We start from the raw sequence: 26,056 nt of genomic DNA on the forward strand, positions 1-26,056 counted from the left end.
TCAGCAGTGGATTTCTTGAGGAGAGGAAGCACAAGGGAGTGCTTCAGAGGGGAGGGGAAGGAGCCAGAGGCAAATGAGCGGTTGCAGAAATCAGCAAGGGCCGGAGCAAGGGTGTCAATGTGGTCCATACTGGTTTTAGAGGAACAGGGATGAACCTGTTTTGATGAGGTTTTCATAGATCAGACTTGTCTAGATACCTCATCTGGGGAGAAAAGAGGAAAGGAGGAGAAAGGGGCTTGGGGGATGCACACACAAACACCCACATAGGAACTGACAGCCAATGATTCCAACTGTTTGCCATGTTATGGCCAGGTCCAAATGTCAGTGCTTGGGAAGTGTCTATTACTTACTGCTAGCATGTAGTAACATCATTGTTTGTGTTGTGCATGGCCTGTCAGTGTTATTTTAAACAGTCTTCTGAGATGTAATGCGTTAGTTGCACATGAGTTGCACATGTAAATGAGTTTCTGTTGTAATTTAAATGAGGCAGATAAGTCTCCTTTCATCTGTTCCTTGCACTTAAGTCCAGTTAGAAAACAATATAAACAAAGGCAGCATTTTGAGCTTTTATGTAGGTATTATGAAATTCGATGTAAGTTGCCTTATATGGTGCTTGTCTGCCACTATTGGTGGCATTGCTGCGCTTGGCTCTGTAAGAAAAAGGAGGCGGTGTTCATTAGTGGGACAGTGGGAAAAGCAGCTGTGAAACCTGTGGTGTGAATGGGTGCAGGTGGGAAGAACCTGGTTCCTGATTGCAAATCTGCTTTCTATGTTTTTGGCAGAGTCTGGGAGTTTGTTATCCAAAGGGAAGAGGCCAAGATCTGATAGACTGCAAAGCTTTGGGTCTGGTTAGCCATTGATGTGGTAGATTGACACGACTAAAGAGGAGAGCTTGGTCGTGGCTTCTTTGATCAATCGAACAAACTGTTTTACTGACTACCTCAGACGAAAGTGTGCCCTGTGATTGTCCCTAACCTTTAGTTGACCTTCCAGTTTTCACATTAGTTTTGCCTTGTAGCCAAGACACACACAGGAGCACCTGAATTTGTCCTAATTCACCTTGAAAGCAACCGTAAACCTAATCTGGTTTGGAATCCTAAATCTTCCTAACCAACCGAGTGCCCCTCTACAGCCTCTGTTTTTCATGTGCGATATTAGGCCTATTCTGGCCTCTCTTACTTAATGAATGGGCGTTCAGGTTCTTCAACCCCGGCTGGAATCAGGAGCTGGAGGCTCATATGAACTATGGCTGAGATTGCCAAGAAGAGTATTTAAACTTCTAAGAGAGTTTCAGACCTTTTAAGCCTACACCCAAAGCAGTGACTGTGCTTTTCTCATCCATCAGAAAAGAAAGTGTTTCCCCCGAACCCTTGTGTGTGTGATTTTCTCTGAGCGCAAGAAGTCTGAACCAAGTCACTGATTTTCTGTTCCCTTATCTGATCCTAGTGACTCCTTTTCTGCTACAATAGGAACAGAGTGTCCCTGAAACCAGCTACTGATTGTCCACTCTCTTAAAAACAAGCTTTGGCAATGCCGATAGTTTTGGCGCTTGCTGATGTACTTTGCATATTGTATTTATAGACACCTGGGTGCAAGGAGAAGAGTGCAAAGTGTTAAACGAGGATGCGATAAGGGGTGCAGAATGAGATGGGGAATAGAGCAAGGGAGGAAACCATTGAGAGATGGCACCATTGATGATGAGCCAGAGAATGAGAAGGGGAATAGAGCAAGGGAGGAAGCCATTGAGAGAGGACGCCATTGGTGATGAGCAAGAGAATGAGAAGGAGAATAGAGCAAGGGGGGAAGCCATTGAGAGAGGTAGCCATCGATGATGAGCCAGAGAATGTGAAGGGGAATAGAGCAAGGGAGGAAGCCATTGATAGAGGTAGCCATCGATGATGAGCCAGAGAATAAGAAGGGAATAGAACAAGGGATGAAGCCATGGAGAGATGGATCCATCGATGATGAGCCAGAGAATGAGAAGGTGAATAGGGCCAGGGAGGAAGCCATTGAGAGATGGCGCCATTGATGATGAGCCAGAGAATGAGAAGGTGAATAGGGCCAGGGAGGAAGCCATTGAGAGAGGGAGCCATCGATAATGAGCCACAGAATGAGAAGGGGAATAGGGCCAGGGAGTAAGCCATTGAGAGATGACGCCATTGATGATGAGCCAGAGAATGAGAAGGGGAATAGAGCAAGGGAGGAAGCCATTTAGAGAGGACGCCATCAGTGATGAGCAAGAGAATGAGAAGGGGAATAGAGCAAGGGAGGAAGCCATTGAGAGAGGACGCCATCAGTGATGAGCAAGAGAATGAGAAGGGGAATAGGGCCAAGGAGGAAGCCATTGAGAGAGGACGCCATCAGTGATGAGCAAGAGAATGAGATGGGGGATAGAGAAAGGGAGGAAGCCATTGAGAGAAGGCGCCATCGATGATGAGCCATAGAATGAGAAGGGGAATAGAGCAAGGGCGGAAACTATTGAGAGACGGATCCATCGACGATGAGCCAGAGAATGAGCAGGGGAATAGAGCAAGGGAGGAAGCCATTGAGAGAGGGATCCATCGATGATGAGCCAGAGAATGAGAAGGGGAATAGGGCCATGGAGGAAGCCATTGAGAGATGGCGCCATTGATGATGAGCCAGAGAATGAAAAGGGAATAGAGCAAGGGTGGAAGCCATTGAGAGAGGGATCCATCGATGATGAGCCAGAGAATGAGCAGGGGAATAGAGCAAGGGGTGAAACCATTGAGAGAGGGGGCCATCGATGATGAGCAAGAGAATGAAAAGGGAATAGAGCAAGGGTGGAAGCCATTGAGAGAGGACGCCATTGGTAATGAGCAAGAGAATGGATGGAGAATAGAGAAAGGGAGGAAGCCATTGATAGAGGGAGCATCGATGATGACTAATAGAATGAGAAGGGGAATAGAGCAAGGGAGGAAGCCATTGAGAGAGGGATCCATCGATGATGAGCCAGAGAATGAGAAGGGGAATAGAGCCAAGGAGGAAGACATTGAGAGAGGGGCCATCGATGATGAGCAAGAGAATGAGAAGGGGAATAGAGCAATGGAGGAAACCATTGATAGAGGGAGCATTCGATGATGAGCAAGAGAATGAGAAGGGAAATAGAGCAAGGGAGGAAGCCATTGATAGAGGGAGCCATCAATGATGAGCAAGAGAATGAGAAGGGGAATAGAGCAATGGAGGAAAAACTTGATAGAGGGAGCCATCGATGATGAGTAAGAGAATGAGAAGGGGAATAGAGCAAGGGAGGAAGCCATTGATAGAGGGGGCCATCGATGATAAGCAAGAGAATGAGAAGGGGAATAGAGCAAGGGAGGAAGCCATTGAGAGAGGGCACCATCAATGATGAGCACGAGAATGAGAAGGGGAATAGAGCAATGGAGGAAACCATTGATAGAGGGAGCCATTGATGATGAGCAAGAGAATGAGAAGGGAAATAGAGCAAGGGAGGAAGCCATTGATAGAGGGAGCCATCAATGATGAGCAAGAGAATGAGAAGGGGAATAGAGCAATGGAGGAAAAACTTGATGGAGGGAGCCATTGATGATGAGCAAGAGAATGAGAAGGGGAATAGAGCAAGGGAGGAAGCCATTGAGAGAGGGCGCCATCGATGATGAGCAAGGGAATGAGAAGTGGAATAGAGCCAGGGAGGAAGCCTTTGAGAGAGGGCGCCACCAATGATGAGCAAGAGAATGAGAAGGGGAATAGAGCAAGGGAGGAAGCCATAGAGAGAGGGGTCATCGATGATAAGCAAGAGAATGAGAAGGGGAATAGAGCAAGGGAGGAAGCCATTGAGAGAGGGCACCATCAATGATGAGCACGAGAATGAGAAGGGGAATAGAGCAATGGAGGAAACCATTGATAGAGGGAGCCATTGATGATGAGCAAGAGAATGAGAAGGGAAATAGAGCAAGGGAGGAAGCCATTGATAGAGGGAGCCATCAATGATGAGCAAGAGAATGAGAAGGGGAATAGAGCAATGGAGGAAAAACTTGATGGAGGGAGCCATCGATGATGAGCAAGAGAATGAGAAGGGGAATAGAGCAAGGGAGGAAGCCTTTGAGAGAGGGCGCCATCGATGATGAGCAAGGGAATGAGAAGTGGAATAGAGCCAGGGAGGAAGCCTTTGAGAGAGGGCGCCACCAATGATGAGCAAGAGAATGAGAAGGGGAATAGAGCAAGGGAGGAAGCCATTGATAGAAGGAGCCATCAATGATGAGCAAGAGAATGAGAAGGGGAATAGCGCAATGGAGGAAAAACTTGATAGAGGGAGCCATCGATGATGAGCAAGAGAATGAGAAGGGGAATAGAGCAAGGGAGGAAGCCATTGATAGAGGGGTCATCGATGATGAGCAAGTGAATGAGAAGGGGAATAGAGCAAGGGAGGAAGCCATTGATAGAGGGGTCATCAATGATGAGCAAGAGAATGAGAAGGGAATCGAGCAAGGGAGGAAGCCATAGAGAGAGGGGTCATCGATGATGAGCAAGAGAATGAGAAGGGAATCGAGCAAGGGAGGAAGCCATAGAGAGAGGGGTCATCGATGATGAGCAAGAGGAAATATGAGCGAGAATGGGTCAGAGTGAGAGGATAAGAAATAAAGAGTGAGAGGTATGATGAGATGGGATAAGGAGAGGGGCTAATGGGGTGGATGAATAGAGGGGTTAGAGTGGGGTAAGGTATGTGGGGGAATAAAGGGTGTAGTGTTGGTGAAGAGAGGGGGTACACTGCATGGTGAGTAAAGAAAGAGAGAATGGGTAAGGTGTAAAGAAAGGGGTAGGGTTGGTGGTGGTACAGAGGGGGCCGTGTTTTTTTATGGAATTCTGGGACTTGCAGTTTTTTAAATTTCAAATGGGAAATAAAAAACAAGCCCAGAATGGAAAGGGTAAACACAGGACTGGGGTGAGGAGGGGGGCAGGGGGGCTTCTCACTTGGGAGCTCTGTGTAGTTTTACTTTTGTAAAGGTGAGACTGTTAAGCTGGGACTGAGGAATACTTTTTTAAAGTTTGTTAATTGGTGTAATATTCCACCGGGCGTGCAGACATCGCTCCATCAGGGAGTGAAACTATACAATACTGCGTGCAAGATATACGCTTTATCTGGTCTGTGCATGCACGGCCTTATCTGGTCTGTGCATGCACGGCCTTATCTGGTCTGTGCATGCACGGCCTTATCTGGTCTGTGCATGCACAGCCTTATCTGGTCTGTGCATGCACAGCCTTATCTGGTCTGTGCATGCACGGCCTTATCTGGTCTGTGCATGTGGTCTGTGCATGCACAGCCTTATCTGGTCTGTGCCTTATCTGGTCTGTGCATGCATAGCCTTATTATCTAGTCTGTGCATGCACAGCCTTATCTGGTCTGTGCCTGCACAGCCTTATCTGGTATGTGCATGCACAGCCTTATTATCTAGTCTGTGCATGCACAGCCTTATCTGGTCTGTGCACGCACGGCCTTATCTGGTCTGTGCATGCACAGCCTTATCTGGTCTGTGCACGCACGGCCTTATCTGGTCTGTGCATGCACGGCCTTATCTGGTCTGTGCATGCACGGCCTTATCTGGTCCGTGCATGCACGGCCTTATCTGGTCTGTGCATGCACGGCCTTATCTGGTCTGTGCATGCACAGCCTTATCTGGTCTGTGCATGCACAGCCTTATCTGGTCTGTGCATGCACGGCCTTATCTGGTCTGTGCATGTGGTCTGTGCATGCACAGCCTTATCTGGTCTGTGCCTTATCTGGTCTGTGCATGCATAGCCTTATTATCTAGTCTGTGCATGCACAGCCTTATCTGGTCTGTGCATGCACGGCCTTATCTGGTCTGTGCATGCACAGCCTTATCTGGTCTGTGCACGCACGGCCTTATCTGGTCTGTGCATGCACGGCCTTATCTGGTCTGTGCATGCACGGCCTTATCTGGTCTGTGCATGCACAGCCTTATCTGGTCTGTGCATGCACTTCCTTATCTGGTCTGTGCATGTGGTCTGTGCATGCACAGCCTTATCTGGTCTGTGCCTTATCTGGTCTGTGCATGCACAGCCTTATCTGGTCTGTGCATGCACGGCCTTATCTGGTCTGTGCATGCACGGCCTTATCTGGTCTGTGCATGCACGGCCTTATCTGGTCTGTGCATGCACGGCCTTATCTGGTCTGTGCATGCACGGCCTTATCTGGTCTGTGCATGCACGGCCTTATCTGGTCTGTGCATGCACGGCCTTATCTGGTCTGTGCATGCACGGCCTTATCTGGTCTGTGCATGCACGGCCTTATCTGGTCTGTGCATGCACAGCCTTATCTGGTCTGTGCATGCACGGCCTTATCTGGTCTGTGCATGTGGTCTGTGCATGCACAGCCTTATCTGGTCTGTGCCTTATCTGGTCTGTGCATGCATAGCCTTATTATCTAGTCTGTGCATGCACAGCCTTATCTGGTCTGTGCATGCACAGCCTTATCTGGTATGTGCATGCACAGCCTTATTATCTAGTCTGTGCATGCACGGCCTTATCTGGTCTGTGCACGCACGGCCTTATCTGGTCTGTGCATGCACAGCCTTATCTGGTCTGTGCACGCACGGCCTTATCTGGTCTGTGCATGCACGGCCTTATCTGGTCTGTGCATGCACGGCCTTATCTGGTCTGTGCATGCACGGCCTTATCTGGTCTGTGCCTTATCTGGTCTGTGCATGCATAGCCTTATTATCTAGTCTGTGCATGCACAGCCTTATCTGGTCTGTGCATGCACAGCCTTATCTGGTATGTGCATGCACAGCCTTATTATCTAGGCTGTGCATGCACGGCCTTATCTGGTCTGTGCACGCACGGCCTTATCTGGTCTGTGCATGCACAGCCTTATCTGGTCTGTGCACGCACGGCCTTATCTGGTCTGTGCATGCACGGCCTTATCTGGTCTGTGCATGCACGGCCTTATCTGGTCTGTGCATACACAGCCTTATCTGGTCTGTGCATGCACGTCCTTATCTGGTCTGTGCATGTGGTCTGTGCATGCACAGCCTTATCTGGTCTGTGCCTTATCTGGTCTGTGCATGCACAGCCTTATCTGGTCTGTGCATGCACGGCCTTATCTGGTCTGTGCATGCACGGCCTTATCTGGTCTGTGCATGCACGGCCTTATCTGGTCTGTGCATGCACAGCCTTATCTGGTCTGTGCATGCACAGCCTTATCTGGTCTGTGCATGCACGGCCTTATCTGGTCTGTGCATGTGGTCTGTGCATGCACAGCCTTATCTGGTCTGTGCGTTATCTGGTCTGTGCATGCATAGCCTTATTATCTAGTCTGTGCATGCACAGCCTTATCTGGTCTGTGCATGCACAGCCTTATCTGGTCTGTGCATGCACAGCCTTATTATCTAGTCTGTGCATGCACGGCCTTATCTGGTCTGTGCACGCACGGCCTTATCTGGTCTGTGCATGCACAGCCTTATCTGGTCTGTGCACGCACGGCCTTATCTGGTCTGTGCATGCACGGCCTTATCTGGTCTGTGCATGCACGGCCTTATCTGGTCTGTGCATGCACAGCCTTATCTGGTCTGTGCATGCACGTCCTTATCTGGTCTGTGCATGTGGTCTGTGCATGCACAGCCTTATCTGGTCTGTGCCTTATCTGGTCTGTGCATGCACAGCCTTATCTGGTCTGTGCATGCACGGCCTTATCTGGTCTGTGCATGCACGGCCTTATCTGGTCTGTGCATGCACGGCCTTATCTGGTCTGTGCATGCACGGCCTTATCTGGTCTGTGCATGCACAGCCTTATCTGGTCTGTGCATGCACGGCCTTATCTGGTCTGTGCATGCACAGCCATATTATCTAGTCTGTGCATGCACAGCCTTATCTGGTCTGTGCATGCACAGCCTTATCTGGTATGTGCACACACAGCCTTATTATCTAGTCTGTGCATGCACAGCCGTATCTGGTCTGTGCATGCACAGCCTTATCTGGTCTGTGCATGCACAGCCTTATCTGGTCTGTGCATGTGGTCTGTGCATGCACAGCCTTATCTGGTCTGTGCCTTATCTGGTCTGTGCAGGCACATCCTTATCTGGTCTGTGCATGCACAGCCTTATCTGGTCTGTGCCTTATCTGGTCTGTGCATGCGCGGCCTTATCTGGTCTGTGCATGCGCGGCCTTATCTGGTCTGTGCATGCGCAGCCTTATCTGGTATGTGCATGCGCGGCCTTATCTGGTATGTGCATGCGCGGCCTTATCTGGTCTGTGCATGCGCGGCCTTATCTGGTCTGTGCATACGCGGCCTTATCTGGTCTGTGCATGCGCGGCCTTATCTGCTCTGTGCATGCGCGGCCTTATCTGGTCTGTGCATGCACAGCCTTATCTGGTCTGTGCATGCGCGGCCTTATCTGGTCTGTGCATGCACGGCATTATCTGGTCTGTGCATGCATAGCCTTATTATCTAGTCTGTGCATGCACAGCCTTATCTGGTCTGTGCATCCACAGCCTTATCTGGTATGTGCATGCACAGCCTTATTATCTAGTCTGTGCATGCACAGCCTTATCTGGCCTGTGCACGCACGGCCTTATCTGGTCTGTGCATGCACAGCCTTATCTGGTCTGTGCATGCACGGCCTTATCTGGTCTGTGCATGCACAGCCTTATCTGGTCTGTGCATGCACGGCCTTATCTGGTCTGTGCATGTGGTCTGTGCATGCACAGCCTTATCTGGTCTGTGCCTTATCTGGTCTGTGCATGCACGGCCTTATCTGGTCTGTGCATGCACGGCCTTATCTGGTCTGTGCATGCACAGCCTTATCTGGTCTGTGCATGCACGGCCTTATCTGGTTTGTGCATGCACAGCCTTATCTGGTCTGTGCATGCATGGCCTTATCTGGTCTGTGCATGCACAGCCTTATCTGGTCTGTGCATGCACGGCCTTATCTGGTCTGTGCATGTGGTATGTGCATCCACAGCCTTATCTGGTCTGTGCCTTATCTGGTCTGTGCCTTATCTGGTCTGTGCATGCACAGCCTTATCTGGTCTGTGCATGCACGGCCTTATCTGGTCTGTGCATGCACAGCCTTATCTGGTCTGTGCATGCACGGCCTTATCTGGTCTGTGCATGCACGGCCTTATCTGGTCTGTGCATGCACGGCCTTATCTGGTCTGTGCATGCAGAGCCTTATCTGGTCTGTGCATGCAGAGCCTTATCTGGTCTGTGCATGCACGGCCTTATCTGGTCTGTGCATGTGGTCTGTGCATGCACAGCCTTATCTGGTCTGTGCCTTATCTGGTCTGTGCATGCACAGCCTTATCTGGTCTGTGCATGCACAGCCTTATCTGGTCTGTGCATGCACAGCCTTATCTGGTCTGTGCATGCACAGCCTTATCTGGTCTGTGCCTTATCTGGTCTGTGCATGCACAGCCTTATCTGGTCTGTGCATGCACAGCCTTATCTGGTCTGTGCATGCACAGCCTTATCTGGTCTGTGCCTTATCTGGTCTGTGCATGCACAGCCTTATCTGGTCTATGCCTTATCTGGTCTGTGCATGCACAGCCTTATCTGGTCTGTGCCTTATCTGGTCTGTGCATGCACAGCCTTATCTGGTCTGTGCATGCACGGCCTTATCTGGTCTGTGCATGCACAGCCTTATCTGGTCTGTGCATGCACGGCCTTATCTGGTCTGTGCATGCGCGGCCTTATCTGCTCTGTGCATGCGCGGCCTTATCTGGCCTGTGCATGCGCGGCCTTATCTGCTCTGTGCATGCGCGGCCTTATCTGGTCTGTGCATGCACAGCCTTATCTGGTCTGTGCATGCACAGCCTTATTATCTAGTCTGTGCATGCACAGCCTTATCTGGTCTGTGCATGCACAGCCTTATTATCTAGTCTGTGCGTGCACAGCCTTATCTGGTCTGTGCATGCACAGCCTTATCTGGTCTGTGCATGCACAGCCTTATCTGGTCTGTGCATGCACAGCCTTATCTGGTATGTGCATGTGGTCTGTGCATGCACAGCCTTATCTGGTCTGTGCTTTATCTGGTCTGTGCATGCACAGCTTTATCTGGTCTGTGCATGCACAGCCTTTGCATGCGCGGCCTTACCTGCTCTGTGCATGCACGGCCTTATCTGCTCTGTGCATGCGTGGCCTTATCTGGTCTGTGCATGCGCGGCCTTATCTGGTCTGTGCATGCACAGCCTTATCTGGTCTGTGCATGCACAGCCATATTATCTAGTCTGTGCATGCACAGCCTTATCTGGTCTGTGCATGCACAGCCTTATCTGGTATGTGCACACACAGCCTTATTATCTGGTCTGTGCATGCACAGCCTTATCTGGTCTGTGCATGCACAGCCTTATCTGGTCTGTGCATGTGGTCTGTGCATGCACAGCCTTATCTGGTCTGTGCCTTATCTGGTCTGTGCAGGCACATCCTTATCTGGTCTGTGCATGCACAGCCTTATCTGGTCTGTGCCTTATCTGGTCTGTGCATGCACAGCCTTATCTGGTCTGTGCATGCACGGCCTTATCTGGTCTGTGCATGCGCGGCCTTATCTGGTCTGTGCATGCGCGGCCTTATCTGGTCTGTGCATGCGCGGCCTTATCTGGTATGTGCATGCGCGGCCTTATCTGGTCTGTGCATGCGCGGCTTTATCTGGTCTGTGCATGCGCGGCCTTATCTGGACTCTGCATGCGCGGCCTTATCTGCTCTGTGCATGCGCGGCCTTATCTGCTCTGTGCATGCGCGGCCTTATCTGGCCTGTGCATGCGCGGCCTTATCTGCTCTGTGCATGCGCGGCCTTATCTGGTCTGTGCATGCACAGCCTTATCTGGTCTGTGCATGCACAGCCTTATTATCTAGTCTGTGCATGCACAGCCTTATCTGGTATGTGCACGCACAGCCTTATTATCTAGTCTGTGCATGCACAGCCTTATCTGGTCTGTGCATGCACAGCCTTATCTGGTCTGTGCATGCACAGCCTTATCTGGTCTGTGCATGCACAGCCTTATCTGGTCTGTGCATGTGGTCTGTGCATGCACAGCCTTATCTGGTCTGTGCCTTATCTGGTCTGTGCATGCACGGCTTTATCTGGTCTGTGCATGCACAGCCTTATCTGGTCTGTGCATGCACGGCCTTATCTGGTCTGTGCATGCGCGGCCTTATCTGGTCTGTGCATGCACAGCCTTATCTGGTCTGTGCATGCGCGGCCTTACCTGCTCTGTGCATGCACGGCCTTATCTGGTCTGTGCATGCGCGGCCTTATCTGGTCTGTGCATGCGCGGCCTTATCTGCTCTGGGCATGCGCGGCCTTATCTGGTCTGTGCATGCACAGCCTTATCTGGTCTGTGCATGCACAGCCTTATTATCTAGTCTGTGCATGCACAGCCTTATCTGGTCTGTGCATGCACAGCCTTATCTGGTCTGTGCACACACAGCCTTATTATCTAGTCTGTGCATGCACAGCCTTATCTGGTCTGTGCATGCACAGCCTTATCTGGTCTGTGCATGCACAGCCTTATCTGGTCTGTGCATGTGGTCTGTGCATGCACAGCCTTATCTGGTCTGTGCCTTATCTGGTCTGTGCATGCACATCCTTATCTGGTCTGTGCATGCACAGCCTTATCTGGTCTGTGCCTTATCTGGTCTGTGCATGCACAGCCTTATCTGGTCTGTGCATGCACAGCCTTATCTGGTCTGTGCATGCGCGGCCTTATCTGGTCTGTGCATGCACGGCCTTATCTGGTCTGTGCATGCGCGGCCTTATCTGGTATGTGCATGCGCGGCCTTATCTGGTCTGTGCATGCGCGGCCTTATCTGGTCTGAGCATGCGCGGCCTTATCTGGACTGTGCATGCGCGGCCTTATCTGCTCTGTGCATGCGCGGCCTTATCTGCTCTGTGCATGCGCGGCCTTATCTGGACTGTGCATGCGCGGCCTTATCTGGTCTGTGCATGCACAGCCTTATCTGGTCTGTGCATGCATAGCCTTATTATCTAGTCTGTGCATGCACAGCCTTATCTGGTCTGTGCATGCACAGCCTTATCTGGTCTGTGCATGCACAGCCTTATCTGGTATGTGCATGCACAGCCTTATTATCTAGTCTGTGCATGCACAGCCTTATCTGGTCTGTGCATGCACAGCCTTATCTGGTCTGTGCATGCACGGCCTTATCTGGTCTGTGCATGCACAGCCTTAGCTGGTCTGTGCATGCACGGCCTTATCTGGTATGTGCATGCACAGCCTTATTATCTAGTCTGTGCATGCACATCCTTATCTGGTCTGTGCACGCACGGCCTTATCTGGTCTGTGCATGCACGGCCTTATCTGGTCTGTGCATGCATGGCCTTATCTGGTCTGTGCATGCACGGCCTTATCTGGTCTGTGCATGCACGGCCTTATCTGCTCTGTGCATGCGCGGCCTTATCTGCTCTGTGCATGCACAGCCTTATTATCTAGTCTGTGCATGCACAGCTTTATTTGGTCTGTGCATGCACAGCCTTATCTGGTATGGGCATGCACAGCCTTATTATCTAGTCTGTGCATGCACAGCCTTATCTGGTCTGTGCACGCACGGCCTTATCTGGTCTGTGCATGCACAGCCTTATCTGGTCTGTGCATGCACGGCCTTATCTGGTCTGTGCATACGCGGCCTCATCTGGTCTGTGCATGCGCGGCCTTATCTGGTCTGTGCATGCGCGGCCTTATCTGGACTGTGCATGCGCGGCCTTATCTGCTCTGTGCATGCGCGGCCTTATCTGCTCTGTGCATGCGCGGCCTTATCTGCTCTGTGCATGCGCGGCCTTATCTGCTCTGTGCATGCGCGGCCTTATCTGCTCTGTGCATGCATAGCCTTATTATCTAGTCTGTGCATGCACAGCCTTATCTGGTCTGTGCATGCACAGCCTTATCTGGTATGTGCATGCACAGCCTTATTATCTAGTCTGTGCATGCACAACCTTATCTGGTCTGTGCATGCACAACCTTATCTGGTCTGTGCACGCACAGCGTTATCTGGTCTGTGCATGCACAGCCTTAGCTGGTCTGTGCATGCACGGCCTTATCTGGTATGTGCATGCACAGCCTTATTATCTAGTCTGTGCACGCACAGCCTTATCTGGTCTGTGCACGCACGGCCTTATCTGGTCTGTGCATGCACGGCCTTATCTGGTCTGTGCATGCATGGCCTTATCTGGTCTGTGCATGCACGGCCTTATCTGGTCTGTGCATGCACGGCCTTATCTGCTCTGTGCATGCGCGGCCTTATCTGCTCTGTGCATGCGCGGCCTTATCTGCTCTGTGCATGCACAGCCTTATTATCTAGTCTGTGCATGCACAGCCTTATTTGGTCTGTGCATGCACAGCCTTACCTGGTATGTGCATGCACAGCCTTATTATCTAGTCTGTGCATGCACAGCCTTATCTGGTCTGTGCACGCACGGCCTTATCTGGTCTGTGCATGCACAGCCTTATCTGGTCTGTGCATGCACGGCCTTATCTGGTATGTGCATGCACGGCCTTATCTGGTATGTGCATGCACAGCCTTATTATCTAGTCTGTGCATGCACAGCCTTATCTGGTCTGTGCACGCACGGCCTTATCTGGTCTGTGCATGCACAGCCTTATCTGGTCTGTGCATGCACGGCCTTATCTGGTCTGTGCATACGCGGCCTCATCTGGTCTGTGCATGCGCGGCCTTATCTGGTCTGTGCATGCGCGGCCTTATCTGGACTGTGCATGCGTGGCCTTATCTGCTCTGTGCATGCGCGGCCTTATCTGCTCTGTGCATGCGCGGCCTTATCTGCTCTGTGCATGCGCGGCCTTATCTGCTCTGTGCATGCGCGGCCTTATCTGCTCTGTGCATGCATAGCCTTATTATCTAGTCTGTGCATGCACAGCCTTATCTGGTCTGTGCATGCACAGCCTTATCTGGTATGTGCATGCACAGCCTTATTATCTAGTCTGTGAATGCACAACCTTATCTGGTCTGTGCATGCACAACCTTATCTGGTCTGTGCACGCACGGCGTTATCTGGTCTGTGCATGCACAGCCTTAGCTGGTCTGTGCATGCACGGCCTTATCTGGTATGTGCATGCACAGCCTTATTATCTAGTCTGTGCATGCACAGCCTTATCTGGTCTGTGCACGCACGGCCTTATCTGGTCTGTGCATGCACGGCCTTATCTGGTCTGTGCATGCATGGCCTTATCTGGTCTGTGCATGCACGGCCTTATCTGGTCTGTGCATGCACGGCCTTATCTGCTCTGTGCATGCGCGGCCTTATCTGCTCTGTGCATGCGCGGCCTTATCTGCTCTGTGCATGCACAGCCTTATTATCTAGTCTGTGCATGCACAGCCTTATTTGGTCTGTGCATGCACAGCCTTACCTGGTATGTGCATGCACAGCCTTATTATCTAGTCTGTGCATGCACAGCCTTATCTGGTCTGTGCACGCACGGCCTTATCTGGTCTGTGCATGCACAGCCTTATCTGGTCTGTGCATGCACGGCCTTATCTGGTATGTGCATGCACGGCCTTATCTGGTATGTGCATGCACAGCCTTATTATCTAGTCTGTGCATGCACAACCTTATCTGGTCTGTGCATGCATAGCCTTATCTGGTATGTGCATGCACAGCCTTATTATCTATTCTGTGCATGCACAGCCTTATCTGGTCTGTGCATGCACGGCCTTATCTGGTCTGTGCATGCACAGCCTTATCTGGTCTGTGCATGCACGGCCTTATCTGGTATGTGCATGTACAGCCTTATTATCTAGTCTGTGCATGCACAGCCTTATCTGGTCTGTGAACGCACGGCCTTACCTGCTCTGTGCATGCACGGCCTTATCTGGTCTGTGCATGCATGGCCTTATCTGGTCTGTGCATGCACGGCCTTATCTGGTCTGTGCATGCACGGCCTTATCTGCTCTGTGCATGCGCGGCCTTATCTGCTCTGTGCATGCACAGCCTTATTATCTAGTGTGTGCATGCACAGCCTTATCTGGTCTGTGCATGCACAGCCTTATCTGGTATGTGCATGCACAGCTTTATTATCTAGTCTGTGCATGCACAGCCTTATCTGGTCTGTGCATGCACGGCCTTATCTGGTATGTGCACGCACGGCCTCATCTGGTATGTGCACGCACGGCCTCATCTGGTCTGTGCATGCGCGGCCTCATCTGGTATGTGCACGCACGGCCTCATCTGGTCTGTGCATGCGCGCCTTATCTGGTCTGTGCACGCACGGCCTTATCTGGTCTGTGCACGCGCGGCCTCATCTGGTCTGTGCATGCACAGCCTTATCTGGTCTGTGCATGCACAGCCTTATCTGGTCTGTGCACGCACGGCCTTATCTGGTCTGTGCATGCACAGCCTTATCTGGTCTGTGCACGCACGGCCTTATCTGGTCTGTGCATGCACGGCCTTATCTGGTCTGTGCATGCACGGCCTTATCTGGTATGTGCATGCACGGCCTCATCTGGTCTGTGCATGCACAGCCTTATCTGGTCTGTGCAGGCTCTGCCCATTCTGGACCCTAGGCTCCGAGTGTGAGCTTCAGATGAGAGTGCAGACAGCACGTGTGGTGTTGGGGCACACTGCAGGGACATGAGTGATGCCCGCGTGGGGACAGGCTGTTCTCGCTGGTTGATTGGTTGCGTGGGCCGTGATGCACTTAAACAATTGGCAATATGGATGCGCTTCACCCCCAGGCAGGGGGCACAGCTATAGATGTCTTGCACTGATAAGCGAGACCGCGTCTGAAGGTTATTGTTTCCAGTGAGACACAGAGGCAGCGAAGATCCGAGAACACAAATAACACGTCTTTTACATATTTGAACACTGCACGCAGTCATAACGTAGTTTCAGAGCCCTCAAAACAGGTGGAGTGAAGCGTCAAACATACTATGTTATTGCAGGGTAGCAGTCACCTGCAAACCTTTAAGGAGCAAGCCATGCTTAGGTCAGTGTAGGGTCGCGTGCATGTGTTCGCCCTACTCTCTGCATGTCTAGCTCACAGGGAGCCACATTCACTCTGAAAGAAGAGCACAGCAGGTCCGCATCTGGGTGGATGGTTATTACAGTGATGGACACACACCACTCAGGGTACAGAGATGTTTCCTTCTATTCAATACACCTGGACTGGGGGTGCAGACCTTCCTGTTATATTAACGTTACATTATCACACACGACAGGGACAGGTCGTCCTGCCCGGAAGAACCCCCTGGCCCTCCAAGGTGTTCTCACCCTTGGTTGCGATGGTTCTCCTCCGATCTAGAAGGACTGACCCTCAAACTACAATGAGAAAATGACTCACAATAAAACAGCGAAGTCTGGCAGCCCGTCCCAGAAACCAGCAGATCGGGTTGTTTATGGCAAAGCAGTTCGTGGGGGAATATTCAGAAACTGGTAACTTGCCAGAGATTTTATGAACCCTCCGCGAAGTGTGCTGGACCTACCCAACTGGTTAGGCGGCGCACCATCGCAACCAAGGGCGAGAGGAGGGCCAAGGTGAGATCCAGGGAACGCAATAATAGTTTTCTGGTATGTAAACATGTTATAGTGATGGTCCATCCACGAAAGCAAAGGACCTCTCTCTGCCTACACCTACTCTTCGAACTAACGCCACTCCATTTAGTGCTCTGCAGCGCTACGTCGTATAGGAAGCAGCTGAGCGCTGTACAAACACGGAGTGCAACAGAGCAGGGGGGGGGTGGCCAGTTACATTAGGGGAGTTATGATCAGCGGCTGAGCCGGCCTGCTTGCATGCACTACCCTTCTTGGTGAAACGGTATAGTGTAAGCAGCAGACATGCAAGTCGTCTAGATCCTGTCCGCATTAACCCAACGTGCTCATTCTAATTTCACAAGTGCCCTCGCGATCGAACGAAGGCCGAAATCTCCCATTGCGAGCAAAAACACCCACACACCAACCTCAAAACATGGCTTTCAGAGCCAGAAAACCCACAACACTTAACAAATCTCTTTCCGCCAGCACAAAGCAAATACCCTATTGAAAGTAGACAGTGTCGCGCTGAAGCGTGCAGCGCAATGCCAGCACCAACCAAGCAACTTGGCGTTGCATGTAGAAAAATGTTCCACTTCGCATTGGCGCAAGCTCCTAGGAAGTCCCCAGTGGAGCAGAGCCATGATCCCGGCTGAGCGGCCGACCGCTTGCATATATACATAAACCCGTAGAAAACTGCTTCGACCCTCCTTCACCATCTCCTTCCTACCCTGGAAGTGAACGGAAGCAAACAGCCTGCCGTGGCACCAGCTGCCTTCCACGCAGTGCCGGGAGGCGGAGGGCCCCAGTGGAGGAAGCCCTGGTGCACTTACAGGCCACCTAGCGAAGACCACCACCTACCATTCAAACCCCCCCTCAAATCCACTCAGACCTTCAATAGCACTAATCGATGCTGATCCTTCCCCTGGAACTCTATGGTCTCCTGCTGGTGCCCGACAAGGCATCCCACACATGTCCCGAGAAGGGAGGCCTGCCTCAGTCTCCGTGTCGAAAAGAGATGCAGCTTCAGCGTTGAATGTCACAAAGACGGGATAGTACTCCATTGGGAGAAAACACAATAAACAAGTCACTATTGGATTACATCCGCGTAGTACAAGAGCAAATAACACTTTGTGCGTTGGTAAATGTAGCCAACAGCATTTCCAGTTGTCATGCCAACCACAAAGACTGCTTCTTGGCTTCCCTTTCTTATCTGTAGCAATGGTGCTGGGGATATTTTGCTGGCTACACCACCAAAATGCGCCAAAACCAAAATGTTTCTCTGAACCTATGTTCCGTTTACTCTGGAAAAAAACGTATGATGCTTCGTTGACAAACAGACTATCACAATGGCGTGTGTCACGCACGCCATTGTGATAGCCTGTTTGTCATCGAAGCATCATGCATTCCATACATACATGCGTACACTTGCTCGCCAAACGCTGATTAGGTGCGAGGTCAAACTCACCTAAGCCCTTTCGCCTAAACCTCAAAGAAAATTAATAAGCGTTAACTTGGTCAAACTGAAGTTCGGGTCAATCAAGTTTAAATAAATTAGTCCGACCAGCACTTGCCACATACATGATCCACACTGAGGGTGAATTGAAATGGGTACTTGCTTCTCTGCATTCTGGAAAAGATTTCTCTGAAATGGTGTAGTCTTATTACACGAACACGGTGTAATGGTTTTCTGGAGCAAAGCGTCCTGCTCCCCAGTTCATTGTTAGACCCACAATGCACTGCTCAATGGCTCTGACCTGGAGGTGCACTTCCGTGGACGCCCACTTAGTGATGCTGTGGCACACTGAAATCTCCTCTCACGTTTCAGGAAGCAGGGGGGTTTTGATGCATGTTTGTAAACTCATAATGACGTGGTTGTCTCTCTGTCCCTCTCCACCCCCCCACCCCCACACACACGATCTTGGTGTAAGAGTATTTGTGCATTTCAGTTTTGTAAATGCTCGGTCTGCTGATGACCTCGATTAGGAAATAACGTAAACAGATTTCAGTAATAACAAGATACTATAAATAGCCGCAGAGAATGTGCCCTCCACCACCCGTGCATGCATGCGTTTTAGAATGTGCCCTGGAGCACACGTGAAAGCAGCTTTGTCTTGCTGAGAGGCGATGCAGCCATCCTCCTTCTGGAATAGAGCGTAGACTGCCTGCGCGTTCTTCCAGGTTTCTATCACGCTTATCTTTAGGTTATGATATGATAAGATATGATATGGCATTTATAACGCGCCTATACACAAGTGTTTCAAGGCGCGACGAGGCAAAGGGGGGGAACAAAGGGAGGACAGACAGCGATCCTACTGGGCCAGGTGTCATTCAGATCGCACAAGTGCATGGGAAGGCGGGGAAACGAAAAGTGTGCGAGGGAAGGGAGAGGGGAAAGTGCAGTACATGGGAGAGTGGAATAAGTAAGACAAATAACACAGCCGGCTAGTGGCAAGTGCAAGGAAGTGCAGACACAAGTGCTGGTAGGGGACTGAAGGGAGACAGAATACAGTCCCCAGGCGCAGGGGTTGCCAAGGAGGTAGTGCAGGAGGGCAATTGACGGGGCCTGGGCCAGAGATCAGACACGGTGACCAGGTAACCAGTGCAATTTCAGTCAGCAAAGAGGAAGGTTTTGAGGTGCTTCCGGAACCAGAGTTGTTCTCCTTGAGTTTCAGGGAGGCAGGGAGGCTGTTCCAGAGAGAGGCCCCAGCCGAAGAGAGTAATCTGCCACCAACTCGTTGCTTGGAGAAGTGACTGACCCTGAGGGAGTTCGAGGCGGATGAGCGAAGAGCTTGGGCAGGAAGATATTTAGGAAGAGAAAGTTGAAGGTATTGCGACCCCAGGCCCCAGAAGGCCTTGTGCACAATGCAGAGGGTTTTGAACTTAATCCAGTGCAGAGATTTCAGTCCTGGAGAGATACGATCCCTGGGCTTGAGGCCAAGGACAAGTCTTGCAGTCCTGTTCTGGGTAAGTTGCAGAGGGCGGAGAGTGGAGGCAGGCAGATTTAGATAGAGGCTGTTACAATAGTCCAGCCTAGAGAGGACCAGGGCTCTGGAGACAGTGAGCTTCTGGGGGAAGGAGAGGAAAGGAGGTGCAGCTGGTACTGTGACTTCTTAGAGACGTCAGCGATGTGAGGGCAGAAGGAGAGTGCAGAGTCGAAGATGACCATGAGGTTTTTAGCCTTGCAGGTGGGAGTAGGAGGAGGGCCAAGAGAGGCTGGCAAGAGAGCTGAAGGGAAGGAGGGAGTGGGTGGGCCGATGAGTTAAATCTCAGTCTTACTGGCATTAAGGCAGAGGCACACTATTCCTGGATGGCAGACAGTCAGAGATGAGGGAAGAAGAGTTGGAGGCCGATGGTAGCCTGAAAATGAGCTGGGTATCATCTGCATAGCACTGAAAGTTGGGACAGAGAGCGGCAATGCGGTGGGAAAGGAGTGCCAGGTATTGGTTGAACAGCCAGGGAGAGAGGTTAGACCCCCGGGGGACACCACAGGTAGAGAAAAAGATGTCAGAGAGGAATGACCCAAGTTGGACCTGGGAGGGTCGGTTGGAGAGGAAAGAAGCCAGCCATGCCAGAGCCTGACCAGTAATTCCCTGTCAACTCTTAGTATCCCAGGAGGGGTGATGCTTTCAGACAGGGGCGCGCTGTGGCCTTGTTTGCACTGCAGCAATCCAGGCCTAGTTTTTTGTGAAATGAGGCTAGTGACATTGATGACCCCAACTCCAGGTATTCTGGGCCCCTTAAATGGAGCACTTTCCCTTTCTTTCTGCTCTCACTTGACGTTTTACTTTTAGCTCATAAGCATCTTAGCTCTTTCTTTGCCAAACGTGTGAGAGTCCCCTGCAGAGGGGGAGGAAGGGCTGCCCTGTGGACTGGGGACCGGAGCGCCCCCCCTGCAGAGAGGGGGGAAGGGCTGCCCTGTGGACTGGGGACCGGAGCGCCCCCCTGCAGAGAGGGGGGAAGGGCTGCCTTGTGGACTGGGGACCGGAGCGCCCAACCCTGCAGAGAGGGGGGAAGGGCTGCCCTGTGGACTGGGGACCGGAGTGCCCCCCTGTAGAGAGGGGGGGAGGGCTGCCCTATGGACTGGGGACCAGTGTGCCCCCCAGAGAGGGAGGAAGGGCTGTCCGGGGGCCGGTCAGAGGGGTCTCCAATCACCGGGTTGCTCTCTGTGCCTTTACATAGGAGAAGAGCTGTTTATATGTCGGGCTGATTCTAGGTGCAAGGACGACCTGCAGCACAACCCTAGACAATTCTCTGAAGAAGAGTAGCTGCAGCGCCCACACCCACGTGTATTGGCCTGGGTGGGCATCCGGTGCAGCGTCTCTCTGGGCGCAGAGAGGAGTGCGGAGACACTGCGCTGTCAGATCTGCATCCACACGCCCAGTGCGCTCTCCTGCCAGACCGCGCAGCTGCTCCTAATTATGGCCGCCAGGTAGACACCGTGCTGAACATGGTTTATAAACCAGCAATCAAAGGGGCTCTTTGGATGGTGTGTATATGCATAGTGTATGCATCTTGGTACACATTACAAGTATGCATAGAGACCTGGCCTGGCCACATGTGCACACCACCCCCTCCCCTGGTTCAACTCAGGAAAGCAGGTGACAGTCATTCACTCACGGGGCAGACATCTGGACGCTTGGAAGTAGCGCCTCCCTTCTGACTCACGGAAGCCCCCAAGAGTGCACCCTCAATGTAGAGTGTATCATCAGGGATGTGAAGCAGCTGGACCCCCCCCTCTGCTTTATCTACAATATTTGCCACTAGCTGGGAGATCTGGAACAGCTCTGCCCAGTCCCTGTGGCACCTAACCTACAAGCCTTAAGTCCTCATCATACCACCATGGGCATGGGCATTGGAGCACTATCCAGGGGCCAACAGTGCATATACAGGGGCGGACATGGCATATACAGCGGCAGACATGGCATGTACAGGGCAGACATGATATATACAGGGGCACACATGGCATATACAGGGGCAGACAGTGCATATACAGGGCAGATATGATATATACAGGGGCACACATGGCATATACAGGGGCAGACAGTGCATATACAGGGCAGACATGATATATACAGGGGCACACATGGCATATACAGGGGCAGACAGTGCATATACAGGGGCAAAGAGTGCATATACAGGGGCAGACATGGCATATACAGCGGCAGACATGGCATATACAGGGGCACACATGGCATATACAGGGGCAGACAGTGCATATACAGGGCAGACATGATATATACAGGGGCACACATGGCCTATACAGGGGCAGACAGTGCATATGCAGGGGCAAAGAGTGCATATACAGGGGCAGACATGGCATATACAGCGGCAGACATGGCATATACAGGGGCACACATGGCATATACAGGGGCAGACAGTGCATATACAGGGCAGACATGATATATACAGGGGCACACATGGCATATACAGGGGCAGACAGTGCATATGCAGGGGCAAAGAGTGCATATACAGGGGCAGACATGGCATATACAGGGCAGACATGGCATTTACAGGGGCAAACGTGGCATATACCGGGGCATACAGTGCATATACAGGGGCAGGCAGTGCATATACAGGGGCAGACATGGCATATACAGGGGCAGAGAGTGCATATACATGGGCAGACATGGCATAAACAGGGGCAGACAGTGCATATACAGGGGCAGATATGGCATATGCAGGGCAGACATGGCATATACAGGGGCAGACATAGCTTTTACAGGGGCACACAGTGCCTATACAGGGGCAGACATGGCATATACAGGGTCGGAGATTGCATATACAGGGGCAGACAGTGCATATACAGGGGCAGACCTGGCATATACAGGGGCAGACATGGCATATACAGGGGCAGACCTGGCATATACAGGGGCAGACATGGCATATACAGGGGCAGACAGTGCATATACAGGGACAGACATGGCATATACAGGGGCAGACAGTGCATATACAGGGGCAGACATGGCATATACAGGGGCAGACCTGGCATATACAGGGGCAGACATGGCATATACAGCGGCAGACATGGCATGTACAGGGCAGACATGATATATACAGGGGCACGCATGGCATATACAGGGGCAGACAGTGCATATACAGGGCAGACATGATATATACAGGGGCACACATGGCATATACAGGGGCAGACAGTGCATATACAGGGCAGGCATGATATATACAGGGGCACACATGGCATATACAGGGGCAGACAGTGCATATACAGGGGCAAAGAGTGCATATACAGGGGCAGACATGGCATATACAGGGCAGACATGGCATTTACAGGGGCAAACGTGGCATATACCGGGGCAGACAGTGCATATACAGGGGCAGGCAGTGCATATACAGCGGCAGACATGGCATATACAGGGGCAGAGAGTGCATATACATGGGCAGACATGGCATAAACAGGGGCAGACAGTGCATATACAGGGGCAGATATGGCATATGCAGGGCAGACATGGCATATACAGGGGCAGACATAGCTTTTACAGGGGCACACAGTGCCTATACAGGGGCAGACATGGCATATACAGGGTCGGAGATTGCATATACAGGGGCAGACAGTGCATATACAGGGGCAGACCTGGCATATACAGGGGCAGACATGGCATATACAGGGGCAGACCTGGCATATACAGGGGCAGACATGGCATATACAGGGGCAGACAGTGCATATACAGGGACAGACATGGCATATACAGGGGCAGACAGTGCATATACAGGGGCAGACATGGCATATACAGGGGCAGACCTGGCATATACAGGGGCATACATGGCATATACAGGGGCAGACAGTGCATATACAGGGACAGACGTGGCATATACAGGGGCGGAGAGTGCATATACAGGGGCAGACATGGCATATACAGGGGCAGACAGTGCATAAACAGGGCCAGACATGGCATATGCACGGGCAGACATGGCATATACAGGGGCAGACATGACTAGGTCTGCGTGCAGCGTTTAATATTAATTATACACTTATTAAGTATGGACCTCATACTCGCTGGAGCGCTGCTTTACAGCACAGACATGGGAGGGGCTTTGCAAATGAAGCCCGCCGTGCTGGGACACTGAAGGCCAATGGGCGGATAGTGATGAGTAGCTTATAGTTTATAGGTGTGTGCCCACAGTCAGTGTTGCCAACTCCTCAGTCCGGAAAGTAGCTAGAGGCTGTCCTAAAAGTAGCTAAAAGTAGCTAAATGACATCATCGCCTAATTTGCATAATTGCCTTTGCAAGTTGCACAATGGACATAGGAGAGGGGATCAATGACGTGGGGGTAACAAAAAGTGAATAGAAAACACCCTATATATGTTTAGAAGGCAAAAATGACCCAAAAATACACACTGGCAGAGTTGCTTTCTTGGTTTTTGATTTTTTAATTTTTTGTTTAGTTTTCTCATGTTTGGTTTTTAATTGTATGGCCCAGTTCGGAGCCCTGAACAAATCAATGTATACCATGAGCATACCATTTTTTTAATACAATTTGCATTTAACTAAAATGAAAGAAAAAGATAACAGAAAACACGGGCAATAGAACAAAATTGGCAATAGAAAAAAGCTGTCAATGTGGGAAAATAGATGGGCCTTAATTCAAAGTTCATTGTTTTGTTTCCAGACCCTCCTCCATACACACATACACAAGCCACAAGCTGTTCTGGCTCACAGAAAGAGTGGGTCATCGTCATCATCTGCATCAAGGCACACTATGGCAGGTTCCGCAACTGAGGGAGCTGATGTGCCATATTGCTGCAAAACACTGCCAGACAGCATGTGCTCATAACAGGCTTCACCAGACAGCTTCAGTCTATATCGGATGTAAATGACAGAGTTAAAGGTCTGCAAGGACATCCGATTGTGAAGTTTGGTTTTTACCACACTCATCTGGCTGAATACTCTTTCGACTTCAGCATTCGAGTGTGGCAATGACAACACCGACACAGCAGCCATGGCAAGTTCTTGGAATGGATTGATATCTGCTGCATCCCTGAACTTTCAAAGCTCACTCCAGAAGCCCAGTGTGCTTTTAGTCTTGTTGCATTTCCTGAGGTGGATGACAAGCCATTGCTGGACAATCTAGTCTATCTCTGCAGGGGAGTAGCCAAGGAGCTTGGCTATTTTTACTACCTCTCCAGGGCTCTTATTGTGCTTCAGAGTTTCCTGCACATTGAAAACAGACATATACTGCAATGCATCAATGTTGTCCGGTAGCCGCACCCCCAACTCATTTGTGAGGGATATGGTGAAGGATGTACACCGCTTTCGGACATTGCTTTCATCCTCTGGCGCAAGGCGGAGTTCAGCTGCCTTGGACTCAAAAAGGTGCCCAAAATACGGTTTTGGACAGATGTAACCATCTATTGGCCTTTTCAGTACATCAATTTTTGCCAGAGGATTGAGCACCCTGCTGCTCACAGACTTGATCAGGCTAACCAAGCTGTCAAGTAGCTTAAGAGGATCCACCTGCTCTCCCTCAAAAGCCTTGATGGCCACCTGTACCTCACCCAGCACTGACTTTAAAAAGGTCAGATATAATATGTGTTGTGGATCACTGTATATGGAGTATAACATCTCAGCCATGTAGCAGTATTCTCTGGACCTGGTAACTGAGAAATGAAGCTTAAGCTCCTCCCACTGGTCCAAAATGCGTGAAACTGCAGGTTCTATGGAGAGCCAACGTGTGGAACACAACTTTGTTATCTGTAAGGCTTTCTTCCCACAGTTGATGGTCTCATATACGGCCTTGTAGGCCTCCCTGCGCTTGGGAGACACTGAAATCCATTTGTAAGTCTCCCGCACCAAAGTTTCCACGCTACGGGGGATGCCTTCATTGGAAGCATGAGTTACAGCAAGCTGCAGAGAGTGGCACACACAGCGAATAAGGACCAGATCCTTCAGGTCATACTCCTCCTTCAGCACTTTATGCACTCCATTGTTAACCCCCGTCATAACAGACGCATTGTCAGTCCCTATCCCCAGGAGTTTCTCTTTTTTGAGAGAACACCTCTCGAGGAAAGCCACAACAGCACGGGCTATAGAGCTGGCATCTCCTCCCTCCAACTCAACAAGCCCCAGAAATGTAGACACAATTGTCTGTTTTGTGACGCTGAAGTACCTTATCACAATCCCCAGGTACTTAGCAACACTTATATCTGTGGACTCATCGAGCAGGAGGCTGAAACGCAGGTCACCCACATCAGCAACCAGCTTTTTCAGAAAGTAGGGCGCTACAACACGATTAATCATTTCTGTGCACTTTGTCCTGTGCAGTTTGAAATGGGTAGCAGCACCAGAGTCTGGGAAAGCAGCTCTACATGCTTCGCCAATGTGATCAATTGCCAGCATAGGACAGTGTTCAGCGATTGCCATTGCCATGATGGCCTCAGCCTTTTTAGCAGAGTCAATTTGTTGAACCATAAATGGCAGCTTGATTTGGGTGGGACAGTAAGGCTTTGCCTTTATAGTATTCTTTTGTGTGGCCATGTGTTTTTTGACATCACTTAGTTTGGCGTAAAAATCAGCCTTACAATACAGGCATGATGCCCATGTATCATCGCCAAT

At 50.9% G+C, this 26,056-nt stretch overlaps 1 protein-coding gene across 1 annotated transcript in view; it reads left to right on the forward strand.

The window, feature by feature from the left end:
- Positions 1-26,056, forward strand: part of ESR2 (estrogen receptor 2) — a 607,028-nt gene that overhangs the window by 65,530 nt on the left and 515,442 nt on the right. The gene's annotated exons all lie outside the window — the stretch shown is intronic.

Source organism: Ambystoma mexicanum, chromosome 14 (assembly GCF_040938575.1).
Source record: "Ambystoma mexicanum isolate Mex_15411 chromosome 14, UKY_AmexF1_1, whole genome shotgun sequence".
Taxonomy (NCBI): Eukaryota; Metazoa; Chordata; class Amphibia; order Caudata; family Ambystomatidae; genus Ambystoma; species Ambystoma mexicanum.